The 6,000-nt window shown below is 46.2% G+C and overlaps 1 protein-coding gene across 1 annotated transcript in view; it reads right to left on the reverse strand.

Moving 5' to 3' along the window:
• CPT1A (carnitine palmitoyltransferase 1A) overlaps positions 1–6,000 on the reverse strand; it is an 87,187-nt gene that overhangs the window by 26,777 nt on the left and 54,410 nt on the right. The window lies entirely within an intron of this gene.

The following is a 6,000-nucleotide window of genomic DNA, read 5'->3' on the forward strand; positions in this document are numbered from 1 at the left end:
TTCTGCTTTTCTTGGTCATTTTTTGAGACAGGGTCTCTGATATAGTTTGGCTCTGTGTCCCCACCCAAATCTCATCTCGAATTGTAATCCCCATACGTTGAGGAAGGGATCTGTAATCCCCACGTGTCAAGGGAGCGGGTGATTGGATCACGGGGCGAGTCCCCCATGCTGTGAGTGAGTTCTCACAAGATCGGTGTCACCCTTCTCTTTCCTTTCGACTTGTGAGGAAGGTGCCTACTTGCCCTTCCACCATGATTGTAAGTTTCTGAGGCCTCCCCAGCCATGTGGAACTGTGAATCAATTCAACCTCTTTCCAGGCAGAGGCTGCAGTGAACTGAAATTGCACCACTGCACTCCAGCCTGGGTGACAGAGCAAGACCCTATCTCAAACAAACAAACAAAAACAAAATAGGACAAGTGTCACAAAAGGCTAGAAAGTGTAGGACTGGGACCAGCCTAGCCTGGAGATGTGAGAAAGCCTTGCCACCCCCACTAAAGAAGTGACATTTAAGAAGAACCCGGCCAGATGAAGCACAGAATTCATCAATATTAAGCCCGATCTCTTTTTTTTTTTTTTCTTTTGAGGCAGAGTCTCGCTCTTATCGCCCAGGCTGGAGTGCAGTGGCGCGATCTCGGCTCACTGCAACCTCTGCCTCCCGGGTTCAAGCTTCTCCTGCCTCAGCTTCCTGAGTAGGTGGGATTACAGGCACCTGCCACCATGCCCGGCTCATTTTTGTAGTGCTGGGATTACAGGCATGAGCCACTGTGCCTGGTCTCCCGCTCTCATTTTTTAAATGTTTACCAAACCAAGGAGGGAGGAGACCTGCTGTGGTTTGCTGAAGGGTTCCTACCAGAAACTTGGACCAAACGGCATCTGAAGCCTTCGCTTTAAAGTCAGAAACAGGACAAGAATGCACACCATGACTATGTATATTCACATTACACTCGGGATGCTGGCCGGGCAGTAAAATAAGAAATAAATAAAATAAAAGATAAAGGTATTGAAAGGGAAATATCAAAGGTGTCATTTGCAGCTATGATTAGCATGTAGAAAATCCAAGAAAACCTATCAGCTATTTAAACCACTAAGAATACAGCTGGGTAGTGGCTGGGTGCAGTGGCTCACGCCTGTAAACCCAGCACTTTGGGAGGCCAAGGCAGGCAGATCACGAGGTCAGGAGATCAAGACCATCCTAGTTAACGTGGTGAAACCCTGTCTCTACTAAAAATACAAAAAATTAACCAGGCATGGTGGCATGCGCCTGTAGTCCCAGCTACTCAGGAGGTTGAGGCAGGAGAAGCTTGAACCCGGGAGGCGGAGGTTGCAGTGAGCCAAGATCATGCCACTGCACTCCAGCCTGGGCGACAGCGAGACCGTCTAAAAAATTAAAATTAAAATTAAATTTAAAAAATGCAGCTTATAAAAACCTTTCACGTTCCTATACCCCAGGGCACAGACTGAACTGTGCCCCCCATTCATACATTGAAGTTCTAACCCCCAGCACCTCAGAATGTGACCTCATTTGGAGATGGGGTCTTTAAAGAGGTATAAACATAAAATGAGGTCATTAGGGTAAGCCCTAATCCTACATGACTGTATCCTTTTAAGAAGAGGAGTTTAGGGCTGGGCGCGGTGGCTCACGTCTGTAATCCCAGCACTTTGGGAGGCCGAGGTGGGTGGATCACCTGCGGTCAGGAGTTTGAGACCAGCCTGGCCCATGTTTTAGTAGAAACCTCGTCTCTACTAAAAAATTAGTCAGGCGTGGTGGCGGGCACCTGTAGTCCCAGCTACTTGGGAGGCTGCAGCAGGAGAATCACTTGAACCTGGGAGATGGGGTTTGCAGTGAGCCAAGATTGTGCCACTGCATTCCAGCCTGGGTAACAGAATGAGACTCGGTCTCAAAAAAAAAAAGGAGAGTTTAGGACACGCACAGAGGGACAACCATGTAAGGACACAGGGAGGAGATGGCTGTCCAAGGAGAGAGGCCTACAGAAGGAACCACCTCTGCCAATACCTTGATGTTGGAGTTCTAGCCTCCAGAGTTGTGAGAAAATCGCTGTCGTTGCTTAACCTGCACAGTCTGTGGTATTTGTTATGGTGGCCTGAGCAAATCTACACGCTGCATAACCAACAACTTGAAAATATTCTTGAAAAGGAACTAAACAATAAAGGTGCTTAGAAATAGCTCGAACAAATGATGTGCAAGACCTTTATGGAGAAAAGTATGACATTTTATTAAAATCGCCTAAAAAACAAAAAAAGGGGCCAGGCACAGCAGCTCATGCCTGTAATCCCAGAACTTTGGGAGGCCAACGTAGGTGGATCATTTGAGGCCAAGAGTTCAAGATCAGCCTGACCAGCATGGTGAATCCCTGTCTCCACTAAAAATACAAAAATTAGCTGGATGTGGTGGCACACACCTGTAATCCCAGCTACTAGGGAGGCTGAGGCAGGAGAATCGCTTGAACCTGGGAGATGGGGTTTGCAGTGAGCCAAGATTGCGCCACTACACTGCAGCCTCGGCAATGGAGTGAGACTTGGTTTCGAAAAAACAAACAAACAAACAAACAAAAATAAAAAAATAAAAACTAAAAGCAGAATGTCTGGAATATATAAAGACTTTCTACAAATCAATAAGGAAAAGATATACACCCATTTTTTAAAAAAAAAAATACAAAATATATGAACAATATTCTCAACAGAAGAAACCCAAGTGTCCAGTTGACATTTTAAAAGTTGCTAACCCTTTTGGCAAAAATGAAGGGAAAAGGGTATTTTATAGATTGCTGGGGACGTGAAAGTTGGTAAAAAAACTTTGAGGGTAATTTGTCAATGCCAGTAAGACGGAAAATGTCCCCCAGGGCAGCCGGCAAGCCAGTTCTAGGTGCCTGCTCTAGAGACGGTTTGACCAGTGCACACAGGGGAGAAACATGCACAGAATTCACTGAGTGTCACTTAGAAAAGGAAAACAGGAAAGAAAGAAAAGAGTCACATACTAGAATTGTTTTGATACTCTAATGAAGCACACCATGAATGTCAGTAATGATTGTACTGGAGTGGTGAGATTAGGGCTATATCTTCTGCTAAAAGATTTTCTAAATTTTAGTAGTAATTCCATTATAGAGCAATACATACTATTAAATAGAAAATGCCAGAACTGAAGACCCTTAAGGTAAGTCTATACTTCTTTCCCTTTTTTTATTTTGGGGAATTTGAATGGCCTAATTGGTGAGGACTGTGACTGATGGGATCCACTGGTGGGGATGTCTGAGAAAGTGCGTAGGACTTTGCTCGTTGCTTACCAATGAATGGAATTGCACGTGGTCATATACATTTACATTTCTTTCTTTCTTTCTTTTTTTTTTTTGATAGGGTCTTGCTCTGTCACCCAGGCTGGAGTACAGTGGTACGATCTCAGCTTACTGCAACCTCCTCCTCCCGGGTTCAAGTGATTCTCTTCTCTCAGCCTCCTGAGTAGCTGGGATTACAGATGTCTGCTACCACGCCTGGCTAATTTTTGTGGGTTTTTTTTAGTAGAGGTGGGGGTTTCACCATGTTGGCCAGGATGGTCTCGAACTCCTGACCTCAAGTGATCCACCCACCTCTGCCTCCCAGAGTGCTGGAATTACAGGCGTGAGCCACAGCGTCCAGCCTCTGATATGTACATTTCTTTTTCTGTTTTTCTTGGTCATTTTTTGAGACAGGGTCTCTGATATAGTTTGACTCTGTGTCCCCACCCAAATCTCATCTCGAATTGTAATGCCCATACGTTGAGGGAGGGATCTGTAATCCCCACGTGTCAAGGGAGTGGGTGATTGGATCACGGGGGCGGGTCCCCCATGCTGTGAGTGAGTTCTCACGAGATCGGTGGTTTTATAAGTGTTTGGGAGTTCCTCCTTCACCCTTCTCTTTCCTTTCGACTTGTGAGGAAGGTGCCTGCTTGCCCTTCCACCATGATTGTAAGTTTCTGAGGCCTCCCCAGCCATGTGGAACTGTGAATCAATTCAACCTCTTTCCTTTATAAATTGCCTGGCCTCAGGTATTTCTCTACAGCAGTGTGGAGACAGACTAATTTAGTCTCTCTCCGTTGCCCAGGCTGGAGTGCAGTGGTGCCATCATGGCTCAGCGTGGCCTCAACCTCCTGGGCTTAAGCAATCCTCCCACCTCAGCCTCCCAAGTACCTGGGACTACAGGTGCACCACCATGCCCAGGTAACTTGTTTGTATTTTTTGTAGAGATGAGGTATCACCATGTTGTCCAGACTGGTCTCAAACTCCTGGACTCAGGCAATCCGCCCACCTGGGCCTCCCAAAGTGCTGGGATTACAGGCGTGAGCCACTGTGCCCAGCCTTTGTATTTACATTTCTTTTATTCCCAGTGATGTTGAATGCTTTTCTACAACTCATTAAACATTTCTCCTTCTGTGAACTCCTAGGGGTGCCCATCATTTCCTTTCCAATTAGGATCTTCATGGTTTTCCGGCAGATTTATAAGAACTCTTTACATATTAACCCTGTTCTCTGTTGTGAGCACTTACCCTCAATTTGTTACCTACCTTTTAAAACAGTTTCAAGTATTTTTGAAATATAGAAAACTAAAATCTTTGCGTTACAATATTTGGGTTTTTCCGTTGTTGTAATGAGTTGAGCTGTGTCTCCCCAAAACATACGTCCATGTTCTAGCCCTGGTACCTGTGAGAACCTTATTTCTTAATTGGAAGTAGTGTCTTTTTTTTTTTTTTTTTCCTTTTTTTGAGACAGGGTCTCATTCTGTAACCCAGACTAAGTGCAGTGGTGTGATCACAGGTCAGCTCACTACAGTCTCTACCTCCCAGGCTCAAGTGATCCTCCCTCCTCAGCCTCCTGAGTAGCTGGGTCCATAGGCACACACCACTATGTCCAGCTAATGTTTGTATTTTTTTGTAGTGATGGGGTTTTGCCATGTTGCCCAGGCTGGTCTCAAACTCCTGGACTCAGGTGATCCACCCACCTCGGCCTCCCAACGTGCTGAGATTACAGACATAAGCCACCGCATCTGGCCTGGAAATAGGGTCTTGCTGATATAATTCAATATTAAGATGAGGTCACACTGGACTAGGGTGAACCCCAAATCCAATGACTGTTGTCCTTGTAAGAGAGACACACATAGACACAGAGGTGAGGGCCAAGGTGACATGGAGGCAGAGATCAGAGTGATGTGCCTGCAAGCCAAGGAGCACCTGGAGCCCCCAGAAGCCAGAAGAGGCACAAAGGCCTCCGGAGCCCAGAGCCTTCGAAAAGAGCATGGCCCTGCCGACATCTTGATCTCGGACTCTAGCTTCCAGAGCTGTGGCAGGAGAAACTTCTGTTGTGTTAAGATATCCAGTTTGTGGCCATTTATTCCAGCAGCCCCAGGAAACTTACTCAGGCATCATGCTCAGAATGGCTGTCCAGGTACACTAAGTAACTAGGTTTTACTCCAGCATTTCCCTTGCTTATTGATTTGTTTTATTTTTACTTTATATACATATATTTTTGAGATGGAGTCTCACTCTGTCACTCAAGCTGGAGTGTAGTGGCATGATCTCGGCTCACTGCAACCTCCATTTCCTGGGTTCAAGCGATCCTCCTACCTGTGCCTCCCAAGTAGCTGGGATTACAGGTGTGTGCCACCACACCCAGCTAATTTTGGTATTTTTAGTAGAGATGGGGTTTCACCATGTTGGCCAGGCTGGTGTTGAACTCCTGACCTCAGGTGATCCACCTGCCTCGGCCTCCCAAAGTGCTGGGATTACAAGAATGAGCCTCTGTGCCTGGCCTCCCTTATTTATTTATTTATTTATTTATTTATTTATTTATTTATTTGAGATGGAGTCTTGCTCTGTCGCCCAGGCTGGAGTGCAGTGGCCGGATCTCAGCTCACTGCAAGCTCCGCCTCCTGGGTTTACGCCATTCTCCTGCCTCAGCCTCCCGAGTAGCTGGGACTACAGGCGCCCGCCACCTCGCCCGGCTAGTTTTTTG

Source organism: Rhinopithecus bieti, unplaced genomic scaffold (assembly GCF_001698545.2).
Source record: "Rhinopithecus bieti isolate Rb0 unplaced genomic scaffold, ASM169854v2 scaffold_1014, whole genome shotgun sequence".
Classification (NCBI taxonomy): Eukaryota; Metazoa; Chordata; class Mammalia; order Primates; family Cercopithecidae; genus Rhinopithecus; species Rhinopithecus bieti.